Consider the following 23228-nt stretch of genomic DNA (forward strand, 5'->3'; position numbering starts at 1 on the left):
TATACAAATCGCTCCAAAACACTAAGACGTTTGAACCTTTTGAAGTATTCTGAACTCTTTTTGTACTTTCTACGTTTTCTTATTGTCGTTTTTCCTTAGTCTGTTTTTTCTTACTCTGTTTCCGCCTCAATTTCCACCCCACTCTCCACTCTGCTTCAAACATCCTACCCATACTCCGTACTACTTCTGTGTTTCTTTCTGTTGAAGAGCGTAGGGTCGAAATGTAAAAGACTTTCTCCCTTCCTGAGCGTTAATCTAGTATATCTGTTTCTTGCTTACACACCCGTCTTCGTCTTTTGTTTTGCTTGTTTGTTTTTGTAAATTCCAACTATCTATCTATCTAGCTATCTATATCTATACACACACATACACAACATATATATATATATATATATATATATATATATATATATATATATATATATATGTATACACACACACATATATATATATGTATCAGCGGTGGTGCCCCAGCATGGCCGCGGCCTTCGGGCTAAAACATTTTTAAGGATTTAAGGATACACACACACACATATATATATATACATACATACATACATACATATATATATATATATGGTTATATTCTGTTAAGATCGCAGTAGAGTAGAGGAGTACAGTATAAAACTCGTCCACCTTCAGATTTCACCCTGTGCTATTTAGTAGTAGTATTATACGTACTTCCAGGTTTGCGTTTGACCATCTGTCGTGTGTGAATATTTAACTCAAAATAATTGGAGTCGACAAGGAGGAGTACAGGTGAATATGTTTATCTGTCAACACCACAACAAACTAGAGATGTTACAATTAGAACTACCAAAACTCTGGAAATTTTCTGCTTTGCCTTTCAACTACTATCTTTATATTTGTCACTTATATGAACGTAAATCCGGTAGAGAGAACGTGAGCACCATTTTACTGGAGCTTAAATGCAATTTTCAAAATCATTGTTAATACAACATAGTAACATATCATATCTGGTTAATACGTATGTATTAAGTTCGCTCAATTTTCCTCAATTTGACTGCTACTTAGAGAATATGTGTGTGCAATACATGTTGAAGTGCCCGTATGCCATCTTAGCCGCTGCCTTTATAATATCTGTACACATTATAAGGCAGAAAGCTGGCAGAAACGTTAGTACGTCAGGCGAAATACTTAGCGGTTCTGAGTTTAAATTCCGCCTTTCATCCTTTCGGGGTCGTTAAATTAAGTACTAGGGGAGGCGGCATCTAATCGATTGAACCCCCCCCCCAAAAAAAAATTTCGGGCCTTGTGCCTAGAGTAGAAAAGAATATCTGTATACATGATTGGTTACGCCTACCATCATGCGACTTGAACCGCTAACCACATTCACTCCAATTCAACCGCCACTAACGATCTCTACAACTTAACTGCTATTCACGTTCACTCCACCTTAGACCTGTCTCTCCGTCCACTCCACTTTAAATACAATTTTAATTGTGACAATATATAGGATAGGAATGCCTTTAGCTCTAACTGAACAGCAACTATCACAATCGCGGTATACGACACAGTAAAACCTCCAGTCAATCGATCTTAACTGTCTCTTTCACAATCCCAGTATACTACATACAAACACATCTCTCTCTCAATTTCACGTTCTCTCTCTCTCTCCATTTCTCACTCTTTTTCCATTTAGATTCATTATATACAGCACAGAAATGAGGTTTCCTCAACCGCTATTTTCAGAACGCCAGTATTCAGGGCAGAAAATCCTTCCGCTCCACTTTAGTGCTACTAGTAGTATCACTGTATGAATCACAGGCATTCTCTCACGTGACAATTTTCTCTGTCACGTCAAAAACAACGAACGCAACTTATTTCTTTTCCCCGTTATCTATTATATTCACTATGAAAAAAATTCATTTCCCCTAAAACACTATTCTTATAATTCAGCACAAACACACGTTATTTCGACATTTACAATCGCTAGATGTAAGACAGGGAATACTCGCTCTAAATTCTCTGTTATTTTCTCTGCGATACTATTTACTCCCTCGCTCCATCTCAACCACTGCTTTCTCTATTACGATATACAGCATATGAATAGCTTTCACTCCATCGTATACGTTGCGTGCAAAAATCACCGTATACAAGACCGTAATACTTTCTTTCAGTTTTATAGTCTATTTTAGAACCGCACTATGCAGCACTGGGAGTTCATTGTATTAACCCTTTACAGCTATTTTCATTATCACTTTGTGGAAGACATTGTGCTGAGTTCAAATTTCGCCGAGGCGGATTATGCTTTTCATCCTTCCCAGGTCGATAAAATAATTAATTGTCAAACACTAGGGTCAATGTAATCGGCTTCCTCTCCCTTCAAAAAGTACTTGCTCTGTACCAAAGTTTGAAACCGTTTTCACTTTGAGAAAGAATGAGAAGCCTCTAGTTCACTCTCGACCATCTACTTGTAAGGTCATAATCACAAATATTGTTTTTCTTCGCCTAAAACCACTACTTTCAGAATCACTATAAAGAGTGATCGAGCACTTCATGGTAATTCATAACAACACTAACTCTCGCTACACAACGTACTGGATATTAATAGTTATTGCCAAGCTAATATGGCAGCCCAGAAATATAGGACGAATTCTGCCGTTGGTTAGCACCAAGAGGCCATCGCTTCTAGCTAGCTATGTGACACACGAACCTGTGTCCATTATAACCTTTGAACAGGGAGGTCAGCCGCTTCCCCTTGCTGGTCAAGCATCTGCAGACTAGATTCAGGGTATTTGCCCTTTATCAATGCAGAGCAGCCGAACCCAGCAGGCGTTGCTACTGACCGCCTGTTTGAAAGATTATTTACCTAAATTCAATGGAATACATCCACTAGTTTTCCAAAATAGAAATATTAAAATTTCTAAGTCTCTCTAAAGGAGACTACGGCATATTAGCAACTATTAATACACACACACACACACACACACACACACACACACACACACACACACACACACACACACACACACACACACACATATATATATATATATATATATATATATATATATATATACATCAGTCTTATTAACAAATATGATTAATAATTTTTACATATTTTGAATATCAGTGGCAATACCATATAACATTTGAAGCAGAAGCACCTGTTAGATGGGCTGCAGTTTATTTGCATTGGATTAATAAATAATTATTGATGTAAATCAATTGTTGTTAATCAGTACTTATCCATTTTTGTTTTCTTATATATATATATATATATATATATATATTATATATATATATATATATATTATATATATATACGGAGGCGTGCTGAAAAGTTCTTGGCTTTAAGGATGTCGTGAAAGGCCTGGCTGGAGGCCTAACTCTCTGAGTTCTTTTACAAGGCTTAGGAAAACGGAAGGACCGCCGCAATAAGTGAATGAATCTGAGTAAAACCTTAACTGATCTTCCTGTATTTTCTTCAATCCAAAGCCAGGAACGTTTCAGCACTCCTCGCAAATATGTTCATATGTCAGACTTTCTGACATAATTACTTTCATAATAGTTGTATTAGAATCTCAATGTACTACATCAGTAAATAGCTTACGGAATTTCTTTGCAAAACTGAGAATAAACCTGGTTCACTCTACACCAACAGTAACTTAGCAAATTACCAGACAGAAGAGCCAAACTCTTTCTATGTCTTCCCCATAACTACATTTTACAACATTACTAAATTTAACTCGCTAGACTTATATTGACAAGATATAACTGCTTAATTAATTTTTAAAGCATAATTTATAGCAAAGATAATCTTCTACTTTACATAAGCCAATTATTGTCAGTCATACATAGAGCCTAAGAACATATTTTAACCTCACCTAGATTTCATAATTATGGTTTACAAGATTAGAACACTCACTGTCTCTTCACAATAAAGCGCTGTGTACATTTACCAGTAACACAAAATCATTCATTTTAATTGTATTTAACTGTTACTCTTTGGCTCTGCTGTTGCAACACATTCGTCACCCACCTAAAGTTATAATTAGCATAATCACTCAGAATTTTATAAAGCAGTATATGTTCTCTTTTACTTCACCTTAGCCGGTACGTTCAGAATCATTGCACAAAACAAAATGGCACAATTGATCTATCCTAGTACGTTAGAATGTTTGTATATGACATTAGAAAAGCTTCGTCTATACGACCTAACTGTTACTTTTAGAATCATTACATACAGTACGATTATAATCCTCAATCGAGTATAACTGCTACAATCAGAATCAAATCATGCAACAACGTAACCCCATGTCATTCACACGGATAAACCGTTTCTTAACTACAACTACTTTTACAGTCACGATATTCAACACTGAAATAACTTAGTCCACTGCAACTTAACTTCAACCTTAACAAGCAGAGTTTTCAGGGTAAGAACGGTTTTCTGTCACTCTACCTAAACTACAATGCTTAGAACGGCAGCAAAGAACTCAGAAACAGTTATAGCTGAATGCACTTCCCCGTATTACATCTTAGAATATCAATTCCTATTTTCATTATGCTATCATATTAAATAATGTAGGAACAATTTCTTTCCTTCATCTCAGCTAATTTCGGCATTATATACAGCAAAAATGCAACTTTAATTCAACCTCAGCTCGATCTTTCAGCATCATGTGATACAAATACACACTCTCCTTCTTTTACACAGTTGTGACTGCTACAGTATTCCTGTATCACAGTATACAGGAATAATTGTACTCATTCCACATTCACCGCCACTGTCGGGAAACAGTTTACATTACATCGATATACACTACATTAATCACTCTTCCAGAATCATTGTATACAACAAAAATATTCTTTTTGCACTACTTTCAACACCACTTTTAATAAAATTTCATTCTATAAGTTTCAAATTAAGCTTTACAACAGGATAGTGCAGTTTGTATTTCTTTCCCTCATCTGTTATTTATTTTAAATCTATATACGACACAAATACTTCATTCTTCTTTAATTGTTACTTTTAGTTGCACGTTATATTACAGGAACATCTTTAGTCTTAGCTTACCTTCTCCTCTCGGTACCAAAATGCGTTTATTTATATACCATAGAAACCCAGTTCTTCAACCCACTTTCAAAATGATCTTCAAAAATCACAGTATATACACGATAGGAAATACTCACCCTACACGAGAACCCAATACTCTCAGAATCACCTATACAATTCAAGAATACCATATTTTCCCCTAAATCTAAAGAAAAACATTTCAAATATATAAGGCATAAACACTTAGACCTGACACCCCAACCATTACATTCAGACTCCCTGGGTTCTGTCACGCTACTTTAAAATGTTACACCAAACGTTATTCTGTACACTATAGGCATAACTTTAGACAAATCTCTGCCAAGTATCAATTTTTGTACAACTTTCACTTGAAACGAGTATGCAAGACACTGCCATCATTATTTACTTCCATGTAAAACGTTTCTTTCAGAATCCAGTTATACAATCTCTTTCCATCTTTAATTCAGCTTTAAAAACGATTTCTACAATCATAGTGTACAACAAAGAATCATATAGTCTACCATCTAGCTACTAGCAACCACTATAGTATTACAGCAGTACATGTTTAACTCATCTTGAACATAGTATTTACATGGCGTAGAATAAAATTTCATTCACTCAAATTTATCTATAACGTTTATTAACATGATCTCTTATTATTCATCGCAACCATCATTCCATATCAATACCAGTGCAGTTACGTCTCATTTCGGATATCTTCCTAGAAGTAACGATTTAAAATAAATAACTGTTTCGTTGTAGTGCTCATAGATTTGTATGCCGTTTCCCTTCCAAGGAGAGCTACCTGCGATGTCATCTAGCGTGTATAGTAATACTCTGTTTAACAATGGTGCTGCTCCAGCATGGCCACAGCCTTTGAACTGAAGTGCATAAAAATAAGGATTAAAATAATCTAAGTGCATTTTTCTTTCGAATTATGCAACTTGACTCGTGCAATATCACATTAAACTTATATATTACCAATCAAATACATATACATCACTTGCATGCACTTTTACGATGACATAGTCATCATAAAAACTTCACACCATCAAATGAAACAGGTTTATAAAAATTGTACTGCAAACATAGAAACAATCTTTTTCGCTGTAAATGGTGGTAGCACTTTAACACTGACGACTGTTTTCTTTTTTTTTTTTTTTGTGTGTGAGTTTCTTTAGTTGAAGTACTGCATTCAGCTCCTGGGTAGAAAGATGTAGGGATTTCTATGCTAACATGGTTTTACAATGGAAAGAATGAAACGAGTAACTTGACCATCATTTCACGATAGAAAAACGAAATGAGGTATCCCTAAATTCTCTGAAGTACGTAGTCTTGATTTCAATTAAACAAGTAATAAACTGGCTGTAAATGACTTTGAACAGTAGATTTATTGCCATTAGGTATAAGGTAAAACACAGAACCAATAGGGCTGTTGAGAGAATGGGGTAGCAGATCATTCATTCAATATTATTTATATATGTTGTAAGGCGGCGAGCTGGCAGAAACGTTAGCACGTTGGGCGAAATGCTTAGAGGTATTTCGGCTGTCTGAGTTCAAATTCCACCGAGGTCGACTATGCCTTTCATCCTTTCGGGGTCGATAAATTAAGTACCAGTTGCGTACTGGGTCCATCTAATTGACCGCACCCTCTTAATTTTTCGGGCCTTGTGCCTAGAGTAGAAAAGAATATTATCGAGGTCAACGAACTTAACACGCAATAACCGACTATAGCTGAACCTAAGAAGTTTGTGGTTTGTATTTCTTTAGAACCAAACAAAGAAGAAAACACTTTCCAATGTTTCTCTTTGTATACTTAGTGTATCTCGGCTTGCATTATTTGTTCTTCCATTAGATTTTTAAGACAGTAGAATGTGTTTTAAAAGCGAATCTAGGTTGTACAAGGTTGCTACCTCAGCACATCTATCGAGATGATTGCAGTTGTTGTAATTTAGCCCCAAAGCAGCTCTGACCAAGCATACTTACAATCAGAGTCGTTCTACCCGAGATCATTCCAAAACCCGATACATAATATCTAACACTGCACCATCCAATGAGCATTTCCTTCTTTTAAAGAACGTAGTGTATGATTGGGCAGGCATTTCACTATCATTTATAGAGGCAGCAGTTGCAAAGTAAAATTGATTCTGAATTTATTAGCTACATTGAACTGGATTCCTCCCTAACTGGCGATAAACTGTAAGAATATTGTCTCTCGAGGTTATATAAACTGGAGATAGGTAGGGCTACAGAAGGTAACCCAAGTCGGTGAAAGGTCACATGTTAGTACGGAGCCATATTATACCGCCATCCATTTGTCTTAAATAAAATACATGATATATTTTTGACTGGATGTTGAATGTTTGAAGTTAAAGATTATGATAAGTAATAAACTGGGGAACGCTTACATTTTAACTTTAACCGATGTACTACCTTAAGAAAAGTGACTTTTCCTGCTATTTTTCAGTGCATCTTATTCATTTTATTCAATGCTACAAGCTTTCAAAGAATGGTTGAGGATTTTAATTTAAAAGCACACAATTTGGGGAATTCTGAAGTAGATAGGTTATTCATAAAGTTTGAACGCCTACTCACTATCATTCATCAAACGAACGGAATGAATGTTACAATAGCATGATATGGCAACAACTCGGTTAACTTTAATTTAAACAAAAGATTATAAAAGAATAGAACGAAGACCTCCCGTTTGCTTTTATGAATATTAACTCAATGGCTTCTTGAACTTTAAACACTCAGTCACCTTGTAGCATAATGTTTAAATTTGTGCGTCATTCCACGAAAGAAAGTTCATCTCATTTGGATTTTAATTATTTGACATTGATAAAATCACTTCCTGATCAGATATCCAATGCATTATCAAATATATTTAGCTAGCACAAAAAACACCCCACCAGAAAAACATACAAAATAAAAAACAACCAAACAAAGAAGCGAAAAAATCGATGCATTAATTGAAAATGTGTTAGTCATTAGAATACACTCGTAACACCGAATTTTAATTAAATCAATATCGGGGCAGCGTGATACAATCTCAACAAGTCATTTATCTCGGATCACCTGTATCAAAGACATGAGATAATTCTGATGAAAACTACAAATATTTCTGCTCAACGATTGCTTCACTTTTAAATACCGCTTTTAATGCAGTCATAACATAATATTGTGTAAGCAATGAACGATAAGTACATACCAACCGATTTGTGTGATACAAAATCGAAAAAAGTGTCTGATTATTTCAATGATGAACACATGCTCTAATTATTGTTTTAAATTGTAGTACAAGGCCAGTCATTTTAATGGAAGGAGAGATACTTGGTTGGTACTTTATGAATACTTTATTTTATGATCGCAAAGTTGACCTCAGAAAGGTTTGAACTCAGAACGTAAACAGTCGAAAGAAATAGCACTATGTATTTTGTCCAATGCTCTTCTAAACCTGCCTAATGATATGTTCTAGTACTCCTTCCTACTACTGAAATTTTGGAGATGGGCAAATCGATGAGATCAAACCCACTTCTCAACTGATACTTATTTCCTCGAACTCGAAAGGATGAAAGGCAAAGTCAATTCGGCTGAATTCGAGACACATAACTTAAAAGCAGATGAAATGCGCGAGGCATGCTGTCCGGCGTGCTAACAATTCTGCCCGATCTTCGCTCTGTGGTATGTTCTAATAATAATCAATCATAAATTCTTTCGTTTTGTTTCGTATTCTTACCAAATGTATGGTTTTACTCATGAATCCACAGCTTCATTTTCTTTATGATTTTCGCCCGTGAATTAAGGTGACGAGCTGGCAGAAACGTTAGCACGCCGGGCGAAATGCGTAGCCGTATTTCGTCTGCCGTTACGTTCTGAGATCAAATTCCGCCGAGGTCGACTTTGCCTTTCATCCTTTCGAGGTCGATAAATTAAGTACCAGTTACGCACTGGGGTCGATACACTCGACTTAATCTGTCTGTATGTCTTTGTTTGTCTCCTCTGTGTTTAGCCCCTTGTGGGTAGTAAAGAAATAGGTAGTTCGTCTATCTTTATGTTCTGAGTTCAAATTCCGCCGCCGAGGTCGACTTTGCCTTTCATCCTTTCGGGGTCTATAAATTAAGTATCATTTGCGCACTGGGGTCGATCTAATCAACTTGCCCCCTCCCCCAAAATTTCGGGCCTTGTGCCTACAGTAGATAAGATTTTTGCCCGCTAATGCAGTTTTATATGGTCTATAATTGCTCATTTCGAATTGTAGCCCACAGGCAGTAATTTCGATTACACCGAGCCCAGTGATCAACAGGTACTTATTTCATCGACCTCGAAAGGATGGAAAGTCAAGTTGACCCTGGTGGAATATAAACTCAGAACGTAACGACGGACGGAATGCCGCTAAGCATTTCTTCCAGCCTGAAAACGGCTGTACCAGCTCGCCGCCTTCGTATAGTCTATAACTTATTTTGGCACAAGGTTAGTAATTTCGGGGAATGGGTAGGTCGATCGCATTCAACTCAACTGGTACTTATTTTACCGACCCCGAAAGAATGAGAGGCAAGGTCGACCTCTGCGGAATTTGAACGCAGAACGAAATGCTGCCAAGCATTTTGCCCAGCGTGCTAATGATGCTGCCAGCTTGCCGCCTTTAAAGTAGCCTGGTGTCATCCCGCTATGCTACATCACTGAGTAGGTGTACTGGCCTACACAAGAGTATGATAAATGCAAGAAATTAATACATTTGTTGATAGCTTCTGGAGTGTGAAATGCATCATTAATCAGATACCGAGTGCCCTGAAATGTCGTCATGAAATGATAATATATACTATCATTAAAACCTATTATTAAACATTAGACGCCGACAATATATTATTCCAGACATCGACGCAAAGCTGTACTTTAATATCTCAACAAGGCTTTAACTACAAACACTGAATTACAAAATAGTACAATGTACAAGACAACGACTTTTGCTGGATTTAAATGATATCACATGTGAAATGTACTTAGATTTACTAACATAATACCTACTCAACTTTAACCCAAGTTGTACTTACTCATTTTCCATTATTCAAATAAAAAAAAAAATATCTATATCAGTGGAGTATTTTTTTTACAAATTTGATAGGAAAAGACTAGGTTATTGAATAGGTTATCTTTCACGATGAATACCTAATGATGACATATATTGCGTTCAAATGATTCTTTGTCATGTCGAGCCGGACGACTGGAATTTTTTAAAAGTTTCTCCCCCACATTTAAATCACGATTAATAAATAATATTCTCCTGGTAGCTGTCAGTATCAACTACCTTCAGCTAATTTGAAATTTCTGTTAGTGATATGGATGTGTTGACAGGGTCATAGTGACGATGATGATGCTGATGACGACAACGACGACGACGTTGAGGTTGATGATGGAAAGGAGAAGCACGACGATTGCGACATCGATGGTAATGGTGACGATGGTCACAATGAGGATGCGGATTACGAGAAAGAGATAATGATGAAGAGGTTGTGGAGGATAAGAAAGATGTAAATGAGAAGGCGGACAACGAGAAGAATGATGATGATGGTGGGGAGGAGGATAAAGTAAAGAAGATCATTGATGGTGTTAGTAGGGTTGATTGTGAAAATGATAATCAAATTACTAAACAAAGACAACGCAATAAATGTTTCTCCTGAAGGACTGGCTACTGTCTACTTGTGTGTGTCGATAATGTGGAAGAAGATAATTGCTTCCATTCTTTCAGTGATAAAATGCCCCACTTCCTTGGATGCAGGAAGGTGCAAAAAGAGAATTTGTTTTAGTGCTCTAATATTTTTACCAAGAAGCCAGCTCTTGATTAGAACCTGAAACCAGATCGAATTGCAATGAAAGCCGAAAAGATATCTGCCTGCCGCCATTTGTTTCCACCTTCACGCAGTTTTATAGATTCGCTCAGTTGCTTAGAGATATGTACTTATATAGAAGCACACACAGACACATTATACACTCACTCGCACATCATGCGTACACTCTTTTTTTAAAAATATATTTCTCTCATATTCTGTTTTCGCCTCTTACATTAATTTATCTCTCTTTACCCACTTCTTTTCCTCCCACTGTGTCTCTTTCAATCTGATTTTATATCAACCGCTATTACGATAAAAGATGAAGCAATACAATCAATTATATTATATATTCATACACATTCTCTTTCAGACTCCTTCCTTACTTACTCTTTTTTTAAAAATATCTTCTGTCTTTCTATTATTCAAACTAGACAAACCATTGTATTAGAGCATACATTTGAAAAGAAATATAATCCAGTACAAAATAATGAAAATGCGAGATGACAGATAAAAATATTCCATTCTATTACAATCACAAGACGGGGAAATATACTCTCTATTGTTCGATAAATTAATTTAGCTGTGACAAGCTATGATCGAGCGCAATAAAACGTATATATGATGTTGGCTTCATTTTCAATATCAACACATAAAACAAGGGAATGGCACACATAACTGAGATGGACTTAGCCTTACACAAACTGACGGCAATTTGTGGGTTCGTGCAGTTAGTCCTGAATCGACAAAGAAACTGAAAAGAGAAAGGAAGAAAAGAAAAAAATATATTTCTTCGTCTGTGCAAGTGAAATTGTACGGGTATAAGAAATAGCATACCATGCATTAGACGCGAAGATGTACAAGTGAAATTGTATGTGAATATACATCGAAGGAGCCCGAGGGAATATTTTATAATCTTGGATATTACACATTCACGATAAAAACCAAATGCGTTTAGAATTCTGCAGTGCGAAAACTGCAACTGTGAAGGGTGATGGATGATGGTAATGGCGTCGAGCTCACAGTTATCCATTGTATAAGCTTATGATGTTCTTTACTAATTAGAGTAGTATTCTCGCTGCATTGGTCATTGCTAAGGTGGGCTGTTAAAGCGGTATTAGGGGTGATGTTTCATAATTGGTATGCTCCTATGTAAGTTTATTGATGATTAACAAGAATAAAATTCCGGTATTCTGTCGGTTGCGGTTGAATCCACGGGGTAGTCTGGTCATGAAATTAACGTAGAAGTGGCTGAGTACTCCACAGACACGTGCTACTATAACGTGGTTCTCAGGGAAAATCAGCATTCAGTGTAATAGAGAATGTAACAAGGATGGCCATTTGAAATGCAGGTACAACTTACTTTTGAAAGCTCAGTTGACTGGAACAACGCCAAATAAAGTGCCTTGCTCAAGAACACAACGTGCCTCCAGCTATCGAACTCACATCCTCACAACCTTGAGCCGAATGCTGTAACCACTCGGTTACAGGCCTTCGCTATACGATTAGCAAAACTAAGGTAAAATTGCAGTAACGACTGATAACATGTTCACACTTACGTCGACTGATCATTCCTATTTTGGGTTTTATCGACTTGTACGACGAAGAAGACCGAAAAAACTGTAGTTCTCAACTATTGAACATGTTAGGCAACTATTCGCTATAAACCATGCATTAAGCAGTCCTTAGTAACATCGCTTACATAGCAACTGCTAAGTCACTATTGGCTTAGAAATATTTGTAATGTAATCTTGTTTGTGAAACAAATCTAAAACGGAGAATTGTTTGATTGGTCCCAAAAGTATTCACGCTTCTTTACGTATTGTCAAAATTGGTGTGCAAAGGAATTACATAACTTTGCTAGCTATGCCCAGAGGAAAGGGCCGTGTGCGTAGCACTTGTAGGGTTATCTATACTGCTGAGATTGCTTGGATGGGTGGGATACGTTCTCGTTAAACACTTGCAAGTCTACACTTGCAGGGAAGATATGAGAAGGGAAGGAATTCCATTAGGTTGACAGTGTGGACATGAAGAACTACACATAGTGGTGCGTTCGGAAAATAAGGAAGTGGTAGACACAAAATGGACTATAGCAAGAGGAAAGAGGAATAGCAATGGAATGTTTTATTGGAAGCGGCACAAAATGGATCATCTCAGGAAAACTTATTAGAGTTGCAGTAGAGAAGGTAGGGGAAGAGAGATCGAGATAAGGAAAAGAGCGAAAAGGAGGGATAGCGCCAGCAGACTAGACGCTTCGAGGATGAGTATTTCTCATTATCACTATATTCTCTCTGTCAGACATAGACTCACGCAAAACTGTTTCCATATCTTTAATACAGGGGCTTAACATATTTTTCTCTACTACTGTTTTCTTAGCGTATAACTGCCTAATTTAATCCTCATGGAAGCGGGGCAGTGCACCTAGGTTTATCCCGCTACAGCTAAGGAACCATCACTAATCCTGTCCAGCGTATGATGTTCTGACAAGAGGTAAGTGTGGCGTTACTCCTCACGCTTGTTCAGCACAGAGTTGGCTTCAGCGTGTGTATATGTATACGAACGCACGCTGATAAATACGCTCATAAGTGTGTTCATGTATCAGTACATAAGTAAATAACGGGCAGGGACACGCAGAAAAATACACACTCATATCTGCATATGTGTGTGTGCATGTGCGTGTGTGTGTATTTTCGCAAATATATGCTTGTTGATGGATACTTATTGTGTATAATATTAAGTATCTATCAGGCTTCTATCCTTTTTCACTTACCCCGACCTCTCTTTGCATATATTTATGAATGCGCGTGTGTATAAAGGCGGTTATATGTGTCATTATATAATCGTGCATACATGCTCACATACATACATATATATATATATATATATATATATATATATATATATATATATATATATATATATTTATATGTATATATATATATATATTTATATGTGGTTTTAGAGTCAAGTTTTGGCTGCTATTTTCAGCGTGGTGATATCTCTTAGATACCTTAAATTATAATTTTAATAATAATTATTGCCTTTGAAGGTTTTTATTCCCATGCTGGCTACCTGGTAAGATCGATATTTAAATAACGATTTTATCCTTATTTATATAAATTTATATATATATATATATACTTAGACAGGTTTCGGCCACGTTGGCCCAGGCCATAGCTAACTTAATAGCACCACATGAACATTACATTTAGTAATGTATTTTTGTATAGTTACTTTTAGGCACCAATGCCTATTCGATTAAAGAGTTGCTTGCTACAATATATCCGGGTGTAGTTGGTTTAGCTGGAATTTGATGGAGATATTCATCCAGGAACCTTTTCAAGTTTATGAAATCTTTTTCCTTCTTTATATGTTTTGGAATGATGTTAAAAAGAGCAGGTCCAGTTGAGGAGAAGTAGTTCTGTGGAGAAATAGTTCTGTCTTAGTGTTGTGATGTGCTGAGAGCACGATTTCTGTAGAGGACGCAATGGCACGGGTATCAAGCCATGGGTGGATTTTAAAAGTGATACCGTTATCATTTGGGCAATACTGTCGAAACAATTTCTGCATCATACAAATAATAAAGCGGTCCCGGCGGCGCGATGTCTGTGTCTGTGCACGCATGTCTCACTTATATGCTAGTATATATATTTTTACTGTGTACAATATCACGTATGCATGTGTGTGTCCATGCGGACGTGCATGCATATATAAAATTGTGCGTGTACATAAAAGTGAGTGTGTATACCTGTGATCTGTGTGCATGCACACATGTATCTGCATGCTCTACCTATCTATCTATCTATCTATCTATCTATCTATCTATCTATCTATCTATCTATCTATCTATCTATCTCTCTCTCTCTCTCTCTCTCTCTCTATATATATATATATATATATTATATATATATATATATATATGTGTTCATATATATAAGTATATACATATATGTATATATATATATATATATATATATATATTATATATATATATGTATTAGTATAACGCTATACGTACATACACACACACGCGCGCACACAGACACAGACACACACATACACACACATATGTATATATATATATATATATATATATATATTACTTCCCTGCTGTATCACCACCGCTTTTACGCATAATAAACTGTTATTTTGTCCGTGTATTTATTTCGTGTATATATGAGTGGCTGTGTGATTCCAATTAGCCCACTCCCTACCAAATTATAGAAGACCTGAAGGAAAGCGGAATAAAGGAAACACATACACCCCCCACACACACACATAGCCACGTCCGCCCACCGAAACTATGAAAGAAGAAAAGAAACAAAGACCCCACCTACAAATAACTCCTTTTAACTCTTTCGCAATTATTAATAACCTTTATATTAATATATATCTCGATATGCTTATGTCATCGTTCTACCGTAGCGAATTAATAGATGTAAAGAATGGGGAATTCTAGGAACAGTTTTGACAAGGACGAAGATGAGATGGTGTTGGCAGAGACAGCAATTTGTTATTATTATTATTATTATTATTATTATTATTATTATTATTATTATTATTATTATATGTTTGACTTTTGGTTTATATTTGTACAATTTGGCTCCAAGTCTCACCCAGAGACTTCAAGAGACAACAGGTTGGAAGTTCATGTTGTTGTTATGCCTAGTGTGCCATATATTTGGTTTTGTATTTAGTGTTGTACTAGTGAATGTCTAAAAAAAAAAAAAAAAAAAAAAATAATAATAATAATAATAATAATAATTATTATTATACAGTAGGCTTGTTTTATCACGTGCTTTCACTGCAATACCGAGCAAATCACTGTGTGCCTAGGGTATGTGCTGTGGTTTGTTGTGGTGCACTTATTTTCACTGTATTGAAAGTGTTTATGTAGTATGTGTGCAGTGTCTAGCAGTACTATTTTCTGTATGTTATATATACTTGTTAGTCCACGTTTTTGTGGTTATGTATTTGTCTGAAAGTTTTTTTTCCATCACACCTAATGCGCCTACTATGACAGGAATTGTTTCTGTTCTCAGTTATTGATATTATTATTCTGCGAAATTTGTGGTGTCGCGGTGATGCTGTTTGGTGGTGTATACGTTACGTAGAAGGTTGTCGTAGTTAATGTAATGTTGGAGATTAAAGCTGAGTGATTTAAGCTATACAAATGTGGATGATGATGATGATGACATTGGTGAGTTTAGTGATTATAATTGTAGCACTGGGTGAGGAAATGGGACACGAATTGGACACGGTTGGAACGCCATTGATGTTAGGTTTAGTGAAGGATAAGAAGTGTGACTGAAAGCTTGGTGGGATGTGGTAGGGCCAGGGGCAATAGCGAAGTATCTCCATGTAATACCAAAAAAAATTAAATTAAAATTGACAGTACTTGTCATGACAATTATTTGGATTTCTCTGAGACATGGTTTTCCTAGGATATTATCTAGGCGTTTCTGACATCCCTTTCATATATTTAGAGCACCAACAATGACAGGAACAATTCTCAGTTTAAGATGCCACATCTTTTGTATTTCAATTTCCAGATTCTTATATTTACTTAATTTGTCAAATGCTTTTACAGATATATTTTTATCAGTGGGAATACTTACATCAATTAGTCTACGAATATTATTATTATATGTTTGGCTTTTGCTTTGTATATGTAGAGGTCAGCTCCAAGTCTTAGCCAGAGACCTCAAGAGACAATAAGTTAGAAGTTCAAGTTAATGTTATGTCATATATCCAGTTTTGCACAGAATATTGCGCTAAAGAATGTCTGTCAAAACATAAGTAAATTAGAAGTTTGTTTTAAAAGTAATTTGATTATAAGATGTTAAGGTCTGGGTGATAGTAAAAGGTGTTCGTTGTTATGTGCATTTAAAAGTATTTTGACACATTTACGGATTAAAATATTTTGGGGATTACATAGACAATATTTTACGTAGGATATAGGCAGTTACCCTTATTCCGTTTTGGGATTTTCCGGTATCTGAGTTAGGTGGCAATCAGCAACTTATGCTAGCTTTCCTAGGACACCTAAGACAACAGATATTGTTTTAATATTGAGGTTCCACATTTTGTCAATTACTATTTCAATATTTTTATATTTCCTCAGTTTTAGGTAGGTCTTGACATACATTAATATCGATTGAGACAATAATTTCGATGAAGAGGAATGATTTTTGTCTAAAATCCTTCAAGATAATTATTCATTTAATATCCACAATGGGCTAAACATAGAGGGAACAAACAAGGACAGACGAATGGATTAAGTCGATTAGATCGACCCCAGTGCGTAATTGGTACTTTTTAATCGACCACGAAAGGATGAAAAGCAAAGTCGACCTCGGCGCATATGTGTGGTTCTGTCTCTATCTTCAGGTTATTCCTCCTCATCCATAGCCACCGGTCCTATGTATCTGTCTTGGTGTTCATATTTTTTGCAAACTGACCGTACATTTTTTCATTCCATGATTGTTTTCTTTTTTTGCTCATTTATTGTTTAAATTTTTCTTTCGTTACACAATTTTCAGTGCTGATGATGTCAGCCTTCTTCATGTGTTTCCACAGTAGCTCCACGGCATGTTTTATATACCATCCTAGTCTGTTTCACTCTACCTCGATACAGTCCTGGCAACTAATCAAACCACTCCCACCCTTTTAACTGGACAAGTACAGTCTATCGGTGTCACTCTTAGGGTGGAATGCTCCATGTACTGTCAACATTTTTTTTTTATCTTGGTATTCATTTTCTTCATTTCTCTCTTTTGCCATTTTATAATTCCCGTTCCATAGCGAAGTGTTGCTATCGCCCACATATTAACTGCTTGGATTTTGAGCGCAGCAACAGCCTCAGTCTTCGGAAAAATCCCATCTTCAGTTGCTCTTTCTTTTCCTTTTCCATTATCTCGCTGCACTCTAGTACACCAAGATGTTCGTATACTTCCGTTTCAATTTGCTTAATCAAGTCACTATTCGGTAATTCTATCACTGCTAGGGACTCTACCTTGCCTCTTTTTTTGGTAGATTACTCAGCACTTCTTGAGTCCAAATTCCATTCACCAAGGAACACACATGTGTTTCATATTTGCCATACAGTTTCAAATCATCCATGAAAAGGAGGTGGTTGATTGTTCGGTGTTTTTCCTTTAGTTGGTACTCCAGGTTTATTTTCCTCAGTATCAAGATCAGTGCTATCATGCAATGAATGCAAAGCAACGGCGATATGCTGTCACCCTGGAAAATCCCTCTTCTGATACCTAGGGTGTCCAAGCTATTTCCGTAAGATGTCAGTTCAGTTTTTCATCCCACCATAACTCTCTTCAGGAAACATGTTGCATTCATCGCAATTCCAAACGGATCTAAGCACTCAATGATCTGCGAATGTGGAATCATATCATAGGCTTTGCTATCGTCCATCCTGTTGATCTACAACATTTTCCTTTGATGCATCCTTCAGGCACAACACCGTTCGTCCTTTTGTCACCCAGCCAGAGCTTTCATCTTCTTCATTGATCAATGCATTAGATTGCTCTGCGATCAATTTATGGCGAATACAGAAATTCAGGTCCTGCTGCTTTCCAATTGCTTATCTTTTCACTCATATTTCTGAATTCTTCTTCAGTGAAGTGGAAAGCCTCTTGCTGGGGATAAGAGGCTCTACCGCTGAAATCTACAAGTTTTGTTCATTCTCTCTCTGTTGATGGGCTTCTTTTAGTTTCCGTCTACTAAATCCAATCGCAAGGCTTTGCTCAGTCCAAGACCATAGTAGAATGCAGTTGCCCAAGGTGCCACGCAGTGGGACTGAGCTTGGAACCATGTCGTTGGTAAGCAATCTAATTACTATACAGCTACTCTTGCGCCTATCACCCCGAGCGGATATATATATATATATATATATATATATATGTGTGTGTGTGTGTGTGTGTGTGTGTGTGTGTGTGTGTGTGTGTTGTGTGTGTGTGTGTTTTAACAGTTTTACCCTCCGCAAGCAATCCCAAATTTTATTTAATTTGCTTTGCGGGAAGGATTGTTTCAACGAAGTTGCGTCTTGTCCTTACCTTCGAACGCGGAGTAGATGAAACAGGGACAACTGAAGAAGAGGAATATTCCTTGTGTTGTATGTCTTGTACTCTGTTTTTCTCGTTGTTTGAAAAAAAGTTCGTTTCTATGTTTTTTCTTTTATGTTTTCGTTCCTCATTGTGTTCCACGTTTTTTGATGTCCTGTACCCATGTATGCATGTATATATGCATATATGTAATATATTTATATATTATTTATATTTTATATATATATATATATATATATATTATATATATGTGTGTGTGTGTGTGTGTGTGTGTGTGTGGTGTGTGTGTGTTTTAACAGTTTTACCCTCCGCAAGCAATCCCAAATTTTATTTAATTTGCTTTGCGGGAAGGATTGTTTCAACGAAGTTGCGTCTTGTCCTTACCTTCGAACGCGGAGTAGATGAAACAGGGACAACTGAAGAAGAGGAATATTCCTTGTGTTGTATGTCTTGTACTCTGTTTTTCTCGTTGTTTGAAAAAAAGTTCGTTTCTATGTTTTTTCTTTTATGTTTTCGTTCCTCATTGTGTTCCACGTTTTTTGATGTCCTGTACCCATGTATGCATGTATATATGCATATATGTAATATATTTATATATTATTTATATTTTATATATATATATATATATATATATATATATATATATATATATAAGTACATGTGTGTATGTGCTTGCGTCTAATATTGATATTTCAACATTTAGCCTAACAATGGGTAAAACTAGAATGATCATTTAAGTAAAAATCTATTGTAATCATCAACTCCAATTATCTTTTGTTTGTTTATATGCTTCAACGATTTTATCTCAATATTACAAACAAATCTTTATAGCGAAATTAATTCCCAAACGTGAAATACCTATTGTATTTAATTTTCTCTTTGAAATATCCATCCAACTTCTCTCTCACTCTCTCTCAGACACACGCATACACTCATACACACACGCCACACACATACGTACACAGACACGCTCTCTCTCTCTCACTCTTTCTCTCTCGTACACTTTTTCACTCTCTCACACTCTCCTCTCTCTCTGTGACGCACGCCATAATTACAATACATAAATATTCATCTTCTTCGTGTGACTCTTCTTCTTCTTCTACTTCTTCTTCTTCGTTTTCTACTAAAATTACTATCAATAATATTACCACCACCACCACCACCACCACCGCCGCCGCCGCCGCTGCTGCTGCTGCTACTACTACTACTACTACTACTACTACTACTACTACTACTACTACTACTGTTTTGAAGGAGACGTGTATTCCACTTGGCCATACTACCTTGTAAGAATTTGGAGACGAGAAATCATTTATATAGCGGAGAGCTAGAAATACCTAGTGGTATTTGAAAGTGATGGAATCAAACATTCAATAATGCAGGAAAGGATCAGAAGAGAATGTTATTGCAGAGTAAGAGCAACATTCAAGACAGATCTGAATGCAAGAAACAAGATCCAAGCGATCAATAGTTTAGACATACCGGTCGTGACTTACAGTTTCAGTATCATTAACTAGTCAATTACTGATACGTGTAATCTTGACAGAAAAATACGAAAATTGTTGACAATGTATAGAATTGCAAAAGTCTGGACCTGCTCCATCATAAAAACTTGTGGGAACACAAACCGCTTCTAGTGCTTGAAAATGATTACATCTCACTCCTCTGGAACATCACCGTTCAAACTGACAGAAAGATAGATGCGAATAAACCAGACAAATGAGAATATCTGAAATAAATTCGACTGCTCTCACAAATGAGAATACTAAAAATGAACCCGACAGCTCTCACATATTAAGTAAAAAAACGGAAAAAAATCTAGAATCCTTGTCCGCTACCTCATCGAGCACATTGGTAGTCATGGAATGTGTAGGTGGCTGTAGAAAATTTAGTAAAAGTTATACAAGTCAAAGATAACTAATTAACTATTAGACATGGTTTCAAATCCGGAGGTAATATGTTGTACTCAGGAATTTTAAAATGAATAGCATGAGACCTTTTGGTTGAATAAAGAAAAGAATGCATGGACAAAATAGGTGGATAAAGAAAAGAATGCAGGGAGAAAATAGGTGGAGAAAGAAAAGAATGCATGGACAATTCCATAGGGATGTTGAAGATAAGACAGACAGAGAAAAAAGATGGCTATGGATGACTAAAAGTGATTTAAAACCGGAAATGGAGCCTCTAATCTGTGCTACCCAAGAGCAACCCCTGCTATATTCTGACGTCTATTATATTCAGAAAACCCGAGGTCATGGATGTGGAAGAGTGACCTGAAGATAGAAACAGAAGCATTAATATGTGCGGCAAGACGACACGCATTGAACGACGAACTAATTGAAGTGCAAAATTGACAACACGACTGAGTGACAAACGCTGAATGTGTGGTGAGAGGGTTGAAATAGTGTGGTACATTGTTAGTGTATGCTTGAAATCAGCACAAGGTGAATAGAAGAGATGACATGGCAATATGGCAAGAATGATTCATTGGGTCCTCTGTGGAAATTATGGCCTACAAAGCCCAAAGACATGGTATGAAAAATCCCATAATATGTTACTGAGAATGAAGATTGCAAAATCTTGAGATTGGTGTGGTGAACAAAAAACGAAAACAAACATGCTTGATGATCGGTATAGGATGTCCCGGTGACAAAAGGATCGAAATAAGAAAAAGTGAATACCTATGACGAATTGACCTAGGAAATACGCAGGCTGGGGGCAAGGAAGAGAGTGGACTTGATACCAACAGTACCTGGCGCACTTGGAAATATCAGCGTTCAATTACCATCATGGCTCAAAAATATTAGGACAAACGTAAAGATAGAACACTTGCAAAAATCATCACTGCGTGGAACTGCGAGAGTTCTCCGCAGGGTTCTTGAACTCAATTCAAAAGTTCATATAAAGAAACTAACCCACTATTATGCTTAAATTATTTCCTTTTCGAAAAAGAACATGAGAATTTGGGCCGTGCATGTTTTTATTATTATTGGTACGGCTAGGGCGGCGAGCTGGCAGAATCGTTAGCACATCGGGCGAAATGCTTTGCGGTATTTCTCCCGTCTTCAGGTTCTGAGTTCAAATTCCGCCGAGGAGGACTTTGCCTTTCATCTTTTTGGGGTGGATTAAATAAATACCAGTTACGCTCTGGGGTCAATGTAATCGACTTAATCCCTTTCCCCAAATATGAGGCCCTGTGCTTCCAGTGGAAAGCATTGTTATTGGAATGGCTAGGCAAACGGAGATGTTCCTTCAAAGTCCCTAAGTATTCAGCTAATATGTAGGGTTTATCGTAATTTAAGTAGAGAATTAATTCTTGCTTTAATTGTGTTTTCAAACAAGGCACTTCATTCCTCGTTGCCCACTCTACTCAGTTGAAAAAGAGTATCGTTTTGGGCGAAGGTAAAGAACATGGACTGCACTCCCATTTCTGTTATTATTTTTTTTTTTCCTACAGAAACCCATCTTTTCAACTGCTGAGATTCCGAATCTACAAAAAACTTCGGTATTTCAAAATTTTAATCTCCACAGTCGAAAAAGTGGATTTCTTTAGAAAAACATAATAATGATAACCGAATGGGTGTGCAGTCCATGTTCTTTAACCACCGCTTCTTTTTGATGTTGGTGCTAATTCCTTCCCATTCACCTTCCATCACTTCAATTTTCTACTGGACAAATATATCTGGTAATGCATGATAGTTTAATATTTGTTGCAAAAGATATTTTGCAGGCAATGACCTTTATCATAACGATATTCCTACCCTACGCTTTGCATTTTCTTTTATTCAACAGTCAGTAGCATTATTAACCAGATCACATTGATTATGGAGTGTCACAAACCCCTGTCTAATCATTAGATTATATTCTGAAACTTCATATACCATTTAAATCCGTTAAAAGCATCACATTATTTCAATAGTTAATTTCTGATAGCTCAGGGAAACCGTTTCTAAAGATTTTCAGTTTTAATGCAAGCTGTTCATACTCCTGTAGCATTTCTGATGTCGAGAGGCCTTCCCTTTTTCCCACCAATATGTTCTACACCCCTGGTGTATAAAGTTTGATTATGGCTTGATTTTGGCGTAACTTCAACTCTAGCTTTTTTAGTAGGGACTTAGTTATCTCAGTGGCTCTCTTCTCTACTCAAGAGTTCATTCGCCACATGCTGCACACACATACACACAAACACACACACACACACAGACACACACAAACACAACACACACACACACACACACACACACATACACACACACACACAAAGTCACGAGCAAAGAA

At 36.5% G+C, this 23228-nt stretch overlaps 1 long non-coding RNA gene across 1 annotated transcript; it reads left to right on the plus strand.

Annotated features, from left to right (window-relative positions):
* The first annotated feature begins 1806 nt into the window (after nucleotides 1-1806).
* LOC118762287 lies at nucleotides 1807-22161 on the plus strand. Its single transcript, XR_004998040.1, has 3 exons — nucleotides 1807-1820; nucleotides 4133-4135; nucleotides 22020-22161. It is a non-coding gene; the product is annotated as an uncharacterized LOC118762287 (long non-coding RNA).
* The last annotated feature ends 1067 nt before the right edge of the window (nucleotides 22162-23228 follow it).

Source organism: Octopus sinensis, linkage group LG2 (assembly GCF_006345805.1).
Source record: "Octopus sinensis linkage group LG2, ASM634580v1, whole genome shotgun sequence".
In the NCBI taxonomy this organism is placed as follows: domain Eukaryota; kingdom Metazoa; phylum Mollusca; class Cephalopoda; order Octopoda; family Octopodidae; genus Octopus; species Octopus sinensis.